The sequence below is a fragment of the Carassius auratus genome, chromosome 29 (genome assembly GCF_003368295.1).
Source record: "Carassius auratus strain Wakin chromosome 29, ASM336829v1, whole genome shotgun sequence".
NCBI classification, from domain to species: domain Eukaryota; kingdom Metazoa; phylum Chordata; class Actinopteri; order Cypriniformes; family Cyprinidae; genus Carassius; species Carassius auratus.
In genome coordinates this window covers 8382304-8399898 of record NC_039271.1, presented here as the reverse complement: position 1 = coordinate 8399898, position 17595 = coordinate 8382304, and the positions used below count along the sequence as shown (strand labels likewise).

The following is a 17595-nucleotide window of genomic DNA, read 5'->3' as shown; positions in this document are numbered from 1 at the left end:
GACAAACAAACCACAGTCAGCAGACCTTGTTCCCATCATTTCCTGGAGCAGGTTCACAACCCTTCCTGCTTCCTTAGAAAGTTTAAGTTGTAGTTTATTTCTTCAAAACCCTGCACAGTTACCTCTGCACTTAAAGGAAAGGGAAGCTACGTGCAAAACACCTAAGGTTCACATCCTCCTCTTTCCATTGTAAACAGTCCGACCTTCCCCTGGCAAGCTATTATATGCGATAACGCATATTTCACCTCATTGCCACGCCAATTGACAAGTGTTTAAGAATGGATGCTGCTCCGCTGCATTCACATGTCAGTGCTACCTAACTAATGACGCTTTTTTTCCAGTGACCCCTGACCCCTGCGCACACCCTGCTCCCTCTGCTCATCTCTCTAAGTATTTAGATTTGCTCTTTCCTTCCCATGTTAATGACAAGGCATCAAACTAATGGATCATGGCACAATTGGTTGCACGCAGCTGCTCCAATTACAGCAAAGCCAACAATTGTAAGCAAATACGGTCATGTTGGTGTAAAAGCAAAGTGTTGGATGCCTAGCTAGGTTTTTTGGGGGATTTCAGCATTACCTCTTTTCTCTGCATTCAGGCTTTGATAACTCTTTTTGTTTTCTTTTTGTTTTTTTGATAACCCATTTTGTTTATCTCAACCTAAGCAGGATGGTGATTGTGCTATTGATTTAATAACGACTGAATTGTAGAGTCTCACGCCGTATGTGTTCTAATTCACACTGTCAGAACAACATATCTGAGTTTCTCTCACCTGACAACTGCAGTCGGATGCCTTTTCTTTAGATCAGTCATTCTGATTTGAATAACACTGAGGAATGCGGAGGAGGAAGTGATGATGCATTGAGTACTCTTTCAGGGCATAACTGTGGATTGACACAGACTCGCTCTAACATATTTTCCCCTGTCTGAGCGTTTTTGTGATGTAATCGCATTATGACAAACAGAAATGTTGTCAGCCGTGTAAAATGATGACTTTAAGATCAAGCGGAGGCCTCTGCCAAACGGTTAATTTAGTAGTGGGATGAACACCTACTAACGCCTGCTTTTAAACTAATCATATAGGGCTCACGTCACATAATGTCATTGATGTTTTTTACACAAGCCGCTAGACACTGCATGCTTAGACACTGACAAAAAGTTAAAAATAAAAAGGTTGACTTTAGCTGAAAATATAAAATTTTAAATTCTTTGTTAGTTTAAGCCTAATTATTATGGTTGCAAAATCCTAAATCCAAGATTTCTCCAAAGAATTCAAAAAAATTTTTTTTTTAGAAAGAAACTTTAAAGTTTTTATGTTTTCAAATGGTTTCTCATATGAGTGTTAAAAAAGCACAATAGCTTGACAGTAAAGGAAGTTCAAATAATTTCCTAACAATTTACACAAGAAACAGCCAGAACGTTCTCAGATAATCCCAAGTAAAGCTACTGCTATTGTCACAAAACTTAATCCTAAACATCCATAGTTCAAATACACAAACTAAACAATAAAGGTTATTGAAATCTCAAATAGTCGTCCTTGAAATTTTCCATACAGTGCAGATCACTTTCCCTTCAATCACAAAGTCCTTATTCACACCCGTTATCAGTCCATTCACAATTCAGTCCACTAAAACTACTGAAGTCTGAATTTGAATTGAAGTGACTATTCACACCCGGAAACTGCCTTACAGGCATTGAAGCCTGATTTGAGTGATTATATTCTCACCCATTCCTGCCAGTCAAAACACCACATCCATCAGCAATGTTTTAGCAAGTGCTTTTCTCAATGCTGTGTTAATATTCATAGTCACGGAAGCGTAAAAAGACGTAAGCTGGTGTGAGATATCGGGTCATAAAAGAAAATGTTAAACTTGTCTGTGCCAGAACTTTATAGCCAGCCAATTAATGTTAGAAAGACACCTTCACAGGGCTGTAAAGCCTAATAAAAAACCAATAGTCATGTTCCTGAATTGAATGCAAGAGCAACGAAGGTCAGATTAGTCAGCATTACTGTCACACTGTAATGTGTAGAGACACGTTGTGTGATAAAGAGCTTTTTTAAAGGTTTTCACATAAGATAATTTAAAACCTTTTGACACCATCCACCATTTCAAAAGGCCAGCAATTACATAAAGGTCCCTGAATTAAAAAAAAAAACTGTCTTCCTATGTTAATCCAATGGGGATTTATGGTGTTTTGTGTTACATAAGCCACTATTGATAGTTCTCATAACTTAGTACAGTAAAACCAACATTATTCAATACGATTGCCACACAAATTATATGTATTGCACTAGACTGAAAAGAATCCTGTGGGTTAAAAAGATATTTGTATTTAGTCCTTTTTTGGATGGATGAATACCTCCATTCAGTTTGGGAACCTGACCTGAACCCGTGTTGACTGTAAAATACTGTATTAAGACTTTAAAATACTGTCATTGCATTTAGGTGTGACTGTATTATAAAAGTATATGGTATAATGTGGAGATAATTATAGTAATGATAATAAATGCGGTGCGTGTCTGGCCTCTCATCTGCAGGGATCCAGCTGCGTGTGTGCATGCATTTAGTTCATAATGGGCCCTGTTTTATTACTGGCCTCCATGCCCTCTCCTGCTTGCCTAATTTCATATTGTTAACTGATACATTCCACTTTAAAAAAGGAGAGGTCACACTAACCTCTCTAGACACAGGTGGGCTTACATGCAGAGGATATACACTTTCAGGAGTTTAACACTGGCATAAAAGACATGCACAAACCCATCAATTGTATTTGTATTGTTTGCTACAATAATGCCCATGTCTAATTTCACACCAAAATATAGTTTATTTTAAAGTTATACACTTTCAAGAAAAAAAAACTTGTCCCTGGGGCATTACCTTTTTGAAAGGTACAAATATGTACCATTAATGCACAAATATGTACACTTTAGTGCTAATATGTACTTTTAATGGACTTATATGTACCCTTTAGGAGTAAATAAGGTACAAATATGTACATTTTCAAAAGTTACCGCCCCAGTGACAGGTTTCGCACCTATTTTCTGAGACTGTACAAGAAATTATATATATATATTTTTGCATTAAGAAAATAAAGACTACATTTTGTGATGGATAGTAATTCTCCAATATATTTTTTCCCCACTGTATTTCCCACAGTTGACAATTTTGGTAATACAATGGTTTTATTTAAATGTGCATGAAGAATACAACATATGCATGCTTTAAATAATAAATTTTGATAATATATAAACTATTATTATTACTTTATATTATATAAACATTTTTTTTTTAATTTATTACTGTTAAGCACAACAAATAGGCCTATAATAGTAATCTGCAAAAAATGGCACAAGATGAAACCAAACAAAAGAGATAAGGCACACATACAGTGTCCACCTGGCCATTTGTCTGACAGCAAGCAATTTTTTATGTTTAAATGTAAATGTTGTACATGTGTGCATTCATTACTTATAATGAGCACAGAATTTAAAATCACGTGTAATTACAGGTTGTCTGAAAAATGTAGAGAGCTGAAGACCACCCAACCCAACAGCAACCTTTCTCAAACTCCACTAGGCTTCCACTGAGAGCAACGGTCCCTTACCTCTACATCTCCTAATTAAAATAATTTGGCTCATACTAAAAAAAGACCAAACATCTGCTCCTAATGCTGCTGACTGTGTTTTAATTATTAAGGCGATTATACTCCCAGGTCGACACGCAGAGGAAGCGCAACAGACAGGAGTAACAAGTAGAGGTACAAGTCCATGCGATTTGTTTTTATTAGCAAGGATACACTCTAACATGTTGAAGCAATGCGTCTGATATGTTTTGTTAGTTCGTTACTTAGTTTTTCCTGGCTCTGGATCATGCCATGCTGTTTAACCAGGTGCTGATGAAGAGATCACTGACTTAATGTAGTTGACGACCCTCACCGTCTAATGTCAGTTTACACTCATGTGGCTGTAACAAAAACAGCAAAGCATGGCTAGTGGCGTATGTGGTGACAGGAAAGCTCTAAGTAAACAACTTTTGTAAATGAGCTTTAAATGATCAGTTTTAACACTCAATCTTTTGGCTAATTGTATAGTACAGAAATGGATGTGAAACACAGACGCCTTTCACATGCGCAATTGTGAAAATATTTTTATATAAATAATTACACTCAGATATAGTACTGTTTTACTGTTAAAAGGACCAACCATATTTCTAATAGCCGAATGGAAGTCTTGCCCCATTGATAAAGAAGCCAGTCATCTTTTTTTTTAAAAGAAGTGCCGTCTGTTTGTTTACTTTTAAATGTATGTTAGCTTGACTAACCTGAAAAATGCCATTTTTATTTGCAGGTTTTGTGCTAAAGAAATAAAAACTTTTAATACATGGACATTTTTTACCTACCAGCAATGTTTTAAAGTCAGCATGAAATGGAAATTTATCTTATCTCCTTTAAATGCAAGATATTTATCATTCTAAACAATTCATCCATGTATATTTATTTATTTTCTTTGAACTCATAATTTGTATTCAAAATATCACAACTCCGTTGGCTGGTGAAGTGGCAGACTTTTCAGTAGTGACGTATGCAAGACTTCTCTGATCTTTTTATCTGCTAATTAAGCCCCTTTCACACTGCACGTCGGACCCGCAATATTGCCGGAACATTGCCGGGTCGCCTTCTGTGTGAAAGCAACCACGTCCCGGGATTGATTCCCACATTGAACCCGGGTCGGGGACCTAGTAACATTGCGGGGTTCGACCCGGGACGAGCGCTGTGTGAACAAAAGCCAGATCTAATGCTGTGTTGAAATGATTACGCGCGTTATCGCACGACTCTTTTATCGGCTGTTTTGAAGGAAGATCAACGTTCGCGACGAAAACATATGTGCAAACTATAATGAAGCAGAGATCAGTTTGTTCCTCACTGTCCGCGCTGACGCCGAGATCGTTCGCTTGCTTCAGTGAAAGTATAACGTGCCTTAGTGTTTTCGACTCGCAGATTACACGTCACGCGCTGATGTCACGTGTCGTTACGGGATCTTTACGGGTTGTGTGTGAAAGCACGCACATATCCCGGGTCATCACTGGCAGTGTGAAAGTGCAAAATCTAGCGACCCGGAAAAAATTGCAGGAACACTTTCCCTGTGTATTTGCCGGAATGGCAGTGTGAAAGGGGCTTTAATGACAGTAATGAGGGGTTAGGTTGATTGTAAAGGCTAAAAACATACATAGGTTGTTATACAATTCAGTCTGTTTCACATAATTCATAAGCTTGTAACATGACAAGCCTGGTGCTAAACACCAACCCTACTACAAACAAAACTGTACTTTACTTTCACTGCAAGGCTATTTATACCTTTTAGGATAGTGCTGGAGTAGCATTGATAATTTGTAATTCAACACCATGGGATGATATAGTAATCCTGGCATAATGCCTGTCTGTGTCAGGGGCCCCTCTGACAAAGTAATGCTATTCTGTTCCTTAGACCTGGGCTAAAGCTTTACTTCCTCTGTAGCTTAATCTTTTTGTGGGCATGTGGTTATTGTAAAGTGATACTGCACATCCTTGGTGCTCCAAAGACACTGATATGATAATTTATTCTTCTTTGGTCTGTAAATTGTCATCGATTTATGACACATTGTGGGATGTGTTGAAATGAATCTGTTTATCTTCTGCGGATACTCAAGTGAGAAAAAGACAATTTCGGCTCATTAAGAATTTAAGAATTGGGTCGTGGGAATGTAATGGATAATCCTCTTCCTCAAGTTTCTCTGAGGAGCAACAAGTATTATTGAAACGTAAAGCCCTTTGTACATGAAGAGGGGCCTTTTGAGATTTCCTGGGTTTCTAATGTAAACTGCATGCATGCACACACACACACACACACACACATAGCAATAGAGGCTATTTAAACTAAGTGCAAATAACAATATATGCTATTTACACTAAAATGATGCTATTTTTACTTAGTGTAAATAGCATGTAATTGCTATTTACACGAAGTTAAAATATATTTTCTTAGCATGCAGAAGCGTTTTTTAGTGATATGCTATTTACACTAAGTGCAAAAAGCGATAGATTCTATTTACAGTTAAAATAGCAGGATTTTTTGCCATTTATACTACTTATTGCAAATATTGGCAATTATCTGCACCTCAGTATTGTAGTACATTATAAAACCATACGCAATAAGTTAGTGAGTGTAAATTTACATTTTAATTCAAATTATTAAATGGATTGCCAACTTATTGGGACAATAAAGCCCACCCTACACTAACCCCCCAACCCAATACTTTTTTTTTTCAACTTTTTGATTATTTACTTTGTTTTCATTTAAAGTAAACGCATTTCTGAAAAAAAGTTTGCCAAAAGACGTATTCGAACCCGGGTCAATCTGCCAACAATGCACATGCAAGGCTTTTTGGTCACATCTTCTGCTTATGGTTTCATGCATGACGCTGAATCACACTGTATATGCATATATATATATATATATAATACAGTGTGAATTTCAGCAGCGTCATGGCATGAAAACCATAGAAGCAGAAAGGATGTGACTCCAAAACAAGCCTTTGCATGTTGCATTTCACATCTGAATGTGTTAAGATAAGGAAATCAGCCCGGGGGTTTTTCTTTTTTTTTTTTTTTTAGTAAAGCAAATGGTCTTGTTTCCGGGGGTTCATTCATATTAACACGGAGGATGATTCTATGTTACTTATGCTCGCTATTTAACCCCCCATACCTTTACAAGCTAAACAAGCATGCAATAAAATCGTTGCTTGGTTGCAGTGTGCTGGAAAGCCCCGAGCATTCATTAGTAAGCCACAGAAAATTTATAAGCACATCTTCCATCCCATGCTATGCGGAAGAAGCCATTACAGTATCTTAAAGGTGAAATGTTTTGTGATGTTAAAATACTTAATATGCAAATTCAACCATTATAAAATTTTTGTACAGGGTTCTTTCACACCTCACACCCAATGAAATGACATGACTTTTCCAATTGCTTGTAATTCCTTTGAATTATTGGATTTTTTTTAATATATATATATATACATATTGTGCTCACAAAGAACTAATTTGAGCAAAGAAAATATTTTGGAGCTGGGCATAACTAGAAGCATGTCCTATATGTTATGCATTTCTCATTACAGTTACTGTTAAAACAATGTTTCACCCAAAAATCTATATTTGAATATCCATTTGAACGTTTTTCTGCACCTGGTTTGACGTCCAAATTTTATCTAATGACTGTTTGTGATCCAATTTGAATGTGTGCAAACTTAATTTGCACAGATTTGCGAACTTATATTCACTGAATAAAGACTTAAACTTTGATATTTTCCAAAGAAATCTATTTTATAGGGCTAGAACCCCTAGAATATATAGTGCATGATTTTTCTGACTACTTTTCATTTAACAGTTCTCCTCATTTTAGGCAGAATTTTAGCACAATGGCGTAATGTGTTTGAGCACATACAATAACCACTATGCCACAGTTCTAATAGAATATTTGAGACTCATATGCCTGGTGAGTAGTCCATGAGTACATGTACTTAAATACGGATATCCTGATTGAATTTGTGACTTGGCTCAACGAGCAAATCAGCATTTTTAAGCTTTTTAAGGCCTGGGAATGTGACGCATGACATTCACATGAGAGTAATCTGAGGAGGAAGTAGGAAATCCATTTGCGCACAAACCAAGAAATATGTATCTGAAATATCACACCTGCTCCTATAAAACAGTTAGAGGTGTAATGTAAATGTGTAATTTATCTCAATGCCAATCAGACCGTGTCAGCACAAGCACTGATCTCTGCTCCTTCTCAATCCAAAGAGCCGTAATTAAAGCAGCATGTCACCTTTCAGCTGTCAGGAGGAGTGTATGATCACCTCCGCAGCAGCTGAGATGCCCTTATCTCCACGCTGTCGGAAGCGGCCGGCTGCTGAACGTCTGCTGCACGTGTTTACCTTGTTTCATCCTCACACTCTGATTAAAAGGCAGCTGCTGGGAGCCGTCTCTCTGACTGAGCCAAATCATTACCTGCCTTTAATCTTCTGCTCTGATACTGCCTGTTGTGGGTAATTACTACAGTGCCAAATCAACTTGTTCTCACTTGCATTTACAAAAAATTAAACAAGAAGAAAAGAAATCACAACAACTGCTCTGATCCCTTGGCTTTGCAAAGATTGACTCATTTTTACCTCATACTTATAATTAAAATTTTCTCTCCTCCCTTATGTTCTTTCAACTCAGATTATGGGATATGACGTGTTTTAATATCGACCTGCTGTTCCACAACATGTCCGTGGATATGATTTGGTTCCATGACCGAGCCAAGGCCAGACATTTGTGTTTCATTTTTCAGGCACCGAGTAATTAGAAACAACTCAAGCATCTCCCACATCAAGCCAGGCAAGCGCATTGACCTATACAAGCTGTCAGTCATGGCAGCTTATTTCCATTTTTCTCCGTTTTTCTCTGCTCACATTCAATCGGCTTTTCTTAGGTTTCAATAGGACTTTGTGTTGCTTGTTACACTATTGTTCAAAAGTTTGGGTCAGTAAATTAAAAAAAAAAATTATGTTTCTGAGCAATATCTAGACTGCATTTATTTGATTAATATTGTTTTATGTAGTTTATTCTTGTGATGGAAAAGCTGAATTTTCAGCAGTCAGTACTCTCCAGTCTGCAGTGTAACATGAAATCATTTGAAAATGCTAATTTTGTACTAAAACATTTCTTATTATTATCTAAGTTGAAAACAGTTTTGCTGCTTAATATTCTGCTGAAACAGCAATCCTTTTCCACCAGGATTTTTGGATAAATATAACGTTCAAAAGAACAGCATTTACTTAATATATTAAATATAAAAATATAAATCTTTTATAACATTATATAAGTCTTTACTGTCAATTTTTATGTGTCCTCACTAAATAAAAGTATTAATTTCTCTCAAAAAGAAAATCTTACAGAGGCCAAACATTTCAGTGGAACCATAAATATATAAGAAAACGTCATTTTGACCCAAGGTGCAAATATGGCTGATCATCCTCCTACCTTTCTGTCATTATGATTAAACTGGCACTAAAGACTACAATGACATCATGAACTTCAAACAACTACTAGCATTGACTTGCATTGCTTTAGACGATTTTGCTTTGCTGATGTTGTTCTCGTTGCTATCTGAGGAAATATGTGTTGCCTAAGAAGAGGTTTGAAGGGGTTTGGTAGTTTAAATACCAGCTGGCCTGTATCCGAATCTGAATGTTTGACTCAAAGAGCAGTCTGTCTCTGACCCCCTCTCCATGCTTGGCAACAATCACAGGCCGGGCAGATAGAAAACTGCCAAATGTGTTTGAGGTGTGGGGTGATTTGCATAGGTGAGCACACGTCAGGGCCTCCTAGTACAAATGGGCCACTGTGAACCTCCTCCGCTCGCCACTAGTAAATCAACACAGATACACATACAAGCAGTCCTCAGAGCATATCCTCCAGACTAGGATCTGGTGTTTGAATTGCTCTTACTGTCATTTGCGTAGCTACAAATATCCCTCTGTTTCACACATTCTATAGACAAATGTATTTATCATATAATTTCCGAACACTGTTCTAGCTTAACCAACTCAAAAAAAAAAGAGCTTAAACAATGCTTATTTTATTGTTTTGTTTATGTCCAAGACGAGCAAATTTGATTTCCCCATCTTTACCAACACTTGTCTTTATCTTAAAATCCTGATTTCTTTTTTTCTTTTTCTTTTTTTTTTTACAATTTCCATAATAGTCAGTTGCACAACCCAAGGCAACTTCAAACACGACTAAGAGATTTTTAGACCAAACAAGGGGACAAGACTACAATCACTCTCTGGTACCGTCAGCTGAAACCGAGCTTCACATGTGGCCGTAATGGCTCATCTATTAACCGAGTCTTTACATAACAACCTCAGATCTCTGGTGCCACATTTGGAAATCCGCCAGTGCTTCCACCCAATTCACCTGAGAAGCCCCAGGGGTCTATTTAACTGGTTTGTCATTCACTCCCACATGGAATGTCTTTTAAAATAGCAGGCATTGCATAAAGGAGAAGTTCACCCAAAATATCAATTCTGACTTAATTTAATTGTCCTTTTGTTTACTTAGTATTGTTTTTTTTTTAAATGTGACAAATTTCACTTAAGTCATTTATTTTCACCGATGTAATGATGTCATTCTGGCCTAACGCAAGCAATACAACACGAGGTTGAGTAAATTATGACGTTTTATTTTTGGGTTAAATATTACGCTAAATATGAGTACAAAATTGATTTTGGGAGGACTAGATTATGAAATTAATAAGTAATGTATTAAGATAGTCAGTTGCTCAGACGTTTTCTTCATATCTGTTGCTGAGCAACGGACACGACGACATCGTCAGGCCAAATCTTCACTAGCAGAACAACCGCTAGAGGACACCAACACCTAATTTACAGAGAACTCACTCGATATTCTCGATCAAAATAAGAAACAGCTCGATATTATGCAGTTCAAAATTTATATACATACATATACTACTCTCACGAAAGATGTAGTAAGAGTGTGCGTAAATCAGGCATTGTTCAATTCGCGCGCATACAAACTTTTCACAGAGAACCGACAAGGTTGAGTCTCTTCTATTCTACCTTATATGGAAATAGTCACCAACGGCTAGCATTTAAGAACTAACAGTATTCTTTTGTTTTTATTATGGAAAAGGTGAGTCTTTGGGTCATGGATCGGTAAGCTACATGTCAGGAGACCAAACGGCACCCTGATTGACAGGAAAGAGATACTTTAATGCCGGTAAGTTAGTGACCTGAGTGACAAGAAACAGCTGAGTGTGTGTGCACACATCTGGAGACCCGCGGGGTTTCACACTAGACGGCCATATGCTGTAACTCACCGTGAGTCTAAAAAGTTGTTAGGTAAAGTGTGGTGTTTCTATAGTTTAAAAATACAATTACCTCCTGAATCATTTGTGTTCATTCAGTCAGTTGTTTCATTAGTCAAGTTATTCAATTCAATAACGTACATTAAAATGTCACGCACACTCAAATGTTTTCAATGCTTTGGATTTCTGAACTTCTAATTGTGGATAGTAAAAAGTCTAACGTTAGGCGGTTTAACCGGAGACTTGCAATGTCTGTCGGAAATCTATTTTTTTTTTTAAATCCCAAAACAGGGAGGACCACTTTAAATCCCCCATAATTGTTATTTAAAAAATATCTGATATTTTGACAGCACGTATTTTCGTACTTTTTTCTTCATGGTTAGACCTCTTGACATTTTGTAGTCATCAAATAATTTTGTTATAACGACTTTCAAAACATATAAAAAACGATATGAGTATGGACTATTCTTTTTTGTTGTTGTTGTTGTTTTTGCATTTCTCATTTAAAAATATTATTTTATTTTTCATTGACCTACACGCGCATAGAAAGTTCACGCACTTTATTGCTTTCTATTATGGAAGACTACATTAAATTCATGCCTACGCAGCTGAAAAAAGATTTTTTGCACATCACAATACTAGAAATCGACATTTTATGAGTCTATACCAATTAAAACAAATCCGCGTATTTTAAGGGCATACGGAAATGCGCAAACATACTTACGGGGATGATATGAGTTGATTTATTTCCGTTGCTGTTAGAGAATATTCACAAGTTGTGTCATTAGCTCGAGTCCAGATGACAGAAGGTAAACCAGCGGTCTTTGTAGAGGACGTGGAGCTGTTCAGTATCCAAATAGCGTGAGCCAATGGGTCAGCATAGCGGAGACGCAGAAAGCGAGTCTGAATCCCAGCTGCGATAAGTAAACATGCAGTCTGCAGTCAGTTAAAGAGCCTGTGTGTTCAGTGCGCTGACATGACATGAGCGATACTCTCCGCTGATTGGCTCAGACGCGTGGCCCCCACCAGTCCCTCCACACACTCACATTCTTGCTCCTGCTCTCTCACTTTCCGAGGGGTGCAAAGCAAATTAAACATCAGCGGACGAATAAATGCGATGTTGTATATAAATGTTGAATGTTGATGTTGAATATAAACTGATTTTTTACTTTGATTTTTTTGAGTTTATATATTCTTTATTTGAAAAAAAATTGGTGGGGAAAAGTGAAATATAAACAGAATTGAGAAAAAAAAGTCGGAATTGTGTGATAAAGTCACAATTATGTTATTTTTATTTTTTATTTGACTTTTTTTTTTTTTTTTTTGCCTAAGGCGGAAACAAGCTTTAATAATAATGTTATTCCGTATTGTTAAAAATAAAGTATATAAGAAGTCCTGCACACTGATGTAGTTCTGCACATTTATTGAGAATAATATCATCTAATATCATGTGCACTTGTGTATATTTAAATATGAAATGTCAACATGCACCACACCAGACTTGATGTCAATGACAAGACGAACCAATAACACTTTATGTTATTGTCATCAAACCTGATGCAACAAGTCTTGAAGCATCATATTTTCAGGGCAAAGAGCACCCCAGTTGTCTGGAACTGTGAAAGTCTGGCAAGACAAGGGAGGCAGCGAGATTTACAGCACTCTTGAGGCTTCCCAAAGTGAAGTAGCTTGCTTAAGGGCACTTAGACTCCATCCTTGCCATGTTTAATTGAATATTTAAATTAGAGGCAGAACTTTGATTCATATTAATCAAATAGTTATTGCATATCTAGAATTCCCATCTTAGATGACTCAAAGTGCAATTATTTACTCAAAGTGCAATGCATTAACTTGAACGTTGACAGGTTAATGCTACCCAGCTGAGTTTCTTCAGCCGACAGTCTCGTCTGTCCCGTCCGTCAGTACCTAGTTACTGTGTGTTTGCGTTGAGACGTTCACTTTACAGCTTTAGAGTACAGAAACATCAATTTTCTGACACCTTGACAGAACCGGCTCCGCAGCTCTCGACAGCAGACGGCCTGGGCCCCTGATCTAATTCACAGGGCTGCCCCTAACGCACATACACAATGACAAAATGTTTCGACCATACATTTTAATCTCAGGGGCTTATCTCCCTATTCATCATTAGTCTGCACACACATTGACACACATACAAACACACACCTACCAGAACTGGAAACCTATAGTCAGCTTGTAGATTGTTTTCTCTCCCTGTCTCTCATTACTCTCTCCACCTGCTCTTCTCAGACAAGGACCCCTAACAGTGCTTCAGGCCCACAGACAACTGACACACTAATCCTGTTTACAATTCATTTCAACTTGTGGTTTAAAAAAACATGCTCATCAAAGAATTTGACTATCAAAGACACTGTGTGCATGAAATAGATTTTTAAATTAATTTTGAAATACAGTACAGACCAAAAGTTTGGACACACCTTCTCATGACTATGAAAATTGTAGAGTCACACTGAAGGCATCAAGGGCTATTTGACCAAGAAGGAGAGTGATGGGGTGCTGCGCCAGATGACCTGGCCTCCACAGTCACCGGACCTGAACCCAGTCGAGATGGTTTAGGGGTGAGCTGGACCGCAGACAGAAGGCAAAAGGGCCAACAAGTGCTAAGCATCTCTCGGGGAACTCCTTCAAGACTGTTGGAAGACCATTTCAGGTGACTACCTCTTGAAGCTCATCAAGAGAATGCCAAGAGTGTGCAAAGCAGTAATCAAAGCAAAAGGTGGCTACTTTGAAGAACCTAGAATATAACATATTTTCAGTTGTTTCACACTTTTTTGTTATGTATATAATTCCATATATAATGCCACATTTGTTAATTCATAGTTTTGATGCCTTCAGTGTGAATCTACAATTTTCATAGTCATGAAAATAAAGAAAACTCTTTGAATGAGAAGGTGTGTCCAAACTTTTGGTCTGTACTGTATATTAATAGACAAGACAAAAAGGAATGTCACATCATTGACCCTTTGTAGTAGAACACTGTCAACATCAAAATCCTTTTTTTTTTTTTTTTTACATACTGCAGGTCAGGAGCTGCTGTCCAATTGATTTCTTTGTCCTTGTTGCTTCAAAAATGGTGTAAGATGGCTTAAAATCCAATGAACTACACTTGTGTTTCACAGTTTATTCTTAATCAATCTAGCTAAGAATCTTAACCCTGCCAAAAGTAGCGAGTGATTCAATTAGATTCAGGGTGTTAGAATTTCAGAAACAGATCCACTCAAATTGCCATGACGTATCAGTTGTATGAGTTATATGTTGTATGCGTGATGATTCAGGGTAAATCACTCCTTCACGCTGTAGCCAAATCGATAGTCTGTGGTTTGGGTTGTGACCCAGTAATCCATTTTGTAGCATGTGAGAGAGTGAGTAGGTTTACAGACATTTCAGCTGACTCCTGTCTGTTTAAAACTAAACCTAATGGATTATTTTCATTTCTTCCCTGCATTTGCAACCTCTGGCAAGAATGCATGGCAAAAAGTCATTAATTTTTCATTAAGAGGTAGGAGGGGGTGTTAACTTGTAAGTCAGAACTTTTTTTTATATATATATAGCATTTGCTTTTTTGTTTTTACCAAAAATATGACCGCATCTTAAGTATGTTGGAAAAGTCTGATCTCCTTGAGAAGCCATACAAATTGTTGTATGCCGTACAGGATGATTGCCTAGTGTAATAATTGTTTAGGAGTATTGAAACCGACACACACGCACACCCACATGTTTGTTTTTGTGAAAAGTGGGGACATCCCTTAGGCATGATGGTTTTTATACTGTAGAAACTGTATATTCTATGGCCCTACACCAACCCTACACCAAACCCTAACCCTCACAGGAAACTTGGTGCATTTTTTACTTTCTCAAAAAAACTCATTCTGTATGATTTATAAGCGTTTTGAAAAATGGGAACATGGGTTATGTCCTCATAAGTCACACTCTCCTTGTAATACCTGTGTAATACCCATGTCATTATACAAAGTTGTGTCCTGATATATCACAAAAACAAGAGCACACACACACACACACACACACACACACACACACATGGACTCGACTGCCCCTGCCATTTGTTATTTTTGTCAGACATGTGATGGAAGTTCAGTGTATTCTTGTTCCTCCTTAATCCCTTTTATTAGTATTGTTGCTTCAGTTCATTCCTACCGAGTTCACTTCCAATCTTTCCTTAATTAGACTCTTGGTGCAGGATCCAGACTTTCTCTCAAAACAGGTCAAGCACACTTAAGTTCTTCACTGCCTGGCCTGCCCATCACATAAAGTCAGTCTTGTCCCTTCTGTGCCTTATTAGTGAGGCTTTAATTAGCATTGTTCTCTGGACATAATTGACAGAACGGAGGTTTGCTGTACATACTGAAACCTTCCTCAATTAGGTCAGATTATCCTTGTATGTGTATATATATATATATATATATATATATATATATATATATATATAGATAGATAGATACACACACACACACACACACACACACACACACACAGTGCCTTGTGAAAGTATTCATACACCTTAATTTAATTTTGTTATGTTGCTGCCTGATGTTAAACTGCTTTAAACTATTTTTTTTCCACATTAATCTACACTCCATATACCATAATGGTAAAGCAAAAAACTGGTTTAAACATCTTTGCAAATGTATATATAAAAAAAAAAAACACTGAATTGATTCCATTATTTGGGACAGTTAAAATTTAGCTCAGGAGCATTTATTTTGCTTATAGATGTTACTACAGTTTAATTGAAGTTAACCTGTGGCCAAATCAACTGAACAGGTATGCTTTGGAAAGGCACACATCTTAATAATAGGTCTAACAGCTAATAATGCATATCAGAGCAAATACCAAGCCCTGACGTCAAAAGAACTGCCTGTAGAGCTTAGAAACAGGTTTGCATCAAGCCACACATCTGGAGAAGAATTCAGAAAAGCATTCTGCTTCATTGAAGATTCACAGATGCATGTAGTCTCTGTTACCCTAATGGGAGAAATTTGAAACAACCAGGACTCTTCATATAGCTGGCCAAACTGAGCAACTGATGGAGAAGGGCTTTGGCTTGAGTGGTGACCAAGAACCTGATGGTCACTCTAGTTGAGCTCCATGATCATATTTGGAGAAATCTACGGAAGAACAAACATCTCTGCAACACTCTCTTCAGTTGAGACAATAGACTGTATAAAAACAGGTGGAGACGCATGAAAACATACGTTGCATAATTTGCAAGAAAGCACCCAAAAGACCCCCAGACTGTGAGAAACAAGAATCTCTGGTCTGAAGAACCTCAGTTTCAAGCATCAAGTTTGAAGGAAACCAGGCACTACTCATCACCTGCAGAGTACCATCCCAAATGTAAAGTGTGCTGGTAGTTTCTCAGCAGCAGGGACTGAGGGACTCAACAGAGTAGAAGAAAAGCTCAGTGAACCAAAATATTGAGATAGCCTTAATGAAAACCTAGTCCAGAGCATTCAGAAGCTCAGATTGGGCAGAAGGTTCACCTTCCAATAGGACAATGAATCTAAGCAAGAGTGGCTTATAGACAACTCTGTGAATGTCCTTGAGTGGCCCATCCACAGCCTGGGCTTGAACCCAATCAAATATTTCTGGAGAAACCTGAAAATTTGTGTCCGCACCCATCCAACCTGAAAGAGCTTGAGAGGTGAAGAGGTGAGGAGAAGAATGGCAGATAATTGGCAAATGCTGATGAGCAAAGCTTGTTGCATCAAATAAAAACAAAAAAAGACTTGAGCCTGTAAAGGTGCTTCAGCAAAATATTTAGCTAAGGGTTAGTGTTTTTAACTTCTTTTTTTTCTTCCTTTTTTTATACATTTAAGAAGAGACAATTCTGTTTTTGCTTTGTCAATATGGTGTATGGAGTGTAGATTGATGTGGGAAAAAAGTAATTTAAAACAGTAAAAAAGGCAGCAACATAAAAAAAATTAAGGTGAATACTTTCGCAATGCACTGTGTGTATATGTGTGTGTGTGTATGTATATATATATATATATATATATATATATATATATATATATATATATATATATATATAATTGTGTTATATTATTGTTTTACTGTATTTTTGATCAAATATTTTTACGTGACTAACACTAAAATTATGCTTTATGAGAAAACTGCTCCAAAAAGTTTAAACAGTCAGCATCACGACAGAGTTGCAGAAATCAGTGTGCAGGACCAGGCTTGCGAGTTGTGCGTTTTTCTCTGTTTCTTTGGTTCCAGTTGAGTACAACTGAACTGCTGTGGAGTTTTCCATATAATGAGTTTAAATTGAGTTTTCCTTTCCAGTGAACTCAGAGGCCAAGTGCTGCTGGAGATGTTGTTTTAGAGTTGTGGGACTCATGGTCACACTTTATTTCCAGTCTTTCATTGGCAGTTAGGAATTTTGACAAGTGGTTTTTCACCTGATTTGTGTTCTTTATCATCATTGACACTTCTAAATTTCTTTACATTTCATCACGCTGCTGACTAAAACCACAGCATCAACTCTGGCTGTTAATGCCAGATCTCTCATTAACACCATTATGTCTCTTGACACTCTTTAAACCAATATTAACCCAACGGATTTCAGTTCAGAACTTATGAAAGCACCTAAACCAACAAAACCTAGGGTGAGAATATCACTGATA

General features: G+C 37.3%; 1 protein-coding gene and 1 long non-coding RNA gene across 5 annotated transcripts in view; one reads left to right on the top strand and one right to left on the bottom strand.

The window, feature by feature from the left end:
• Positions 1 to 11913, bottom strand: part of LOC113047988 (prickle-like protein 1) — a 23400-nt gene extending 11487 nt beyond the window's left edge. Inside the window, exon 1 of one of the 2 annotated variants that reach the window (XM_026209468.1) lies at positions 11630 to 11913. The gene's annotated coding sequence lies outside the window, so the exon portion shown is untranslated. The remainder of the gene's footprint in view (positions 1 to 11629) is intronic. The other variant, XM_026209467.1, reaches the window with a different exon arrangement.
• LOC113047991 (uncharacterized) overlaps positions 10571 to 17595 on the top strand; it is a 23435-nt gene continuing 16410 nt past the window's right edge. For all 3 annotated transcript variants that reach the window (XR_003276385.1, XR_003276384.1, XR_003276383.1), the window contains exons 1-2: positions 10571 to 10640; positions 10735 to 10821. This is a non-coding gene — a long non-coding RNA (uncharacterized LOC113047991). The remainder of the gene's footprint in view (positions 10641 to 10734; positions 10822 to 17595) is intronic.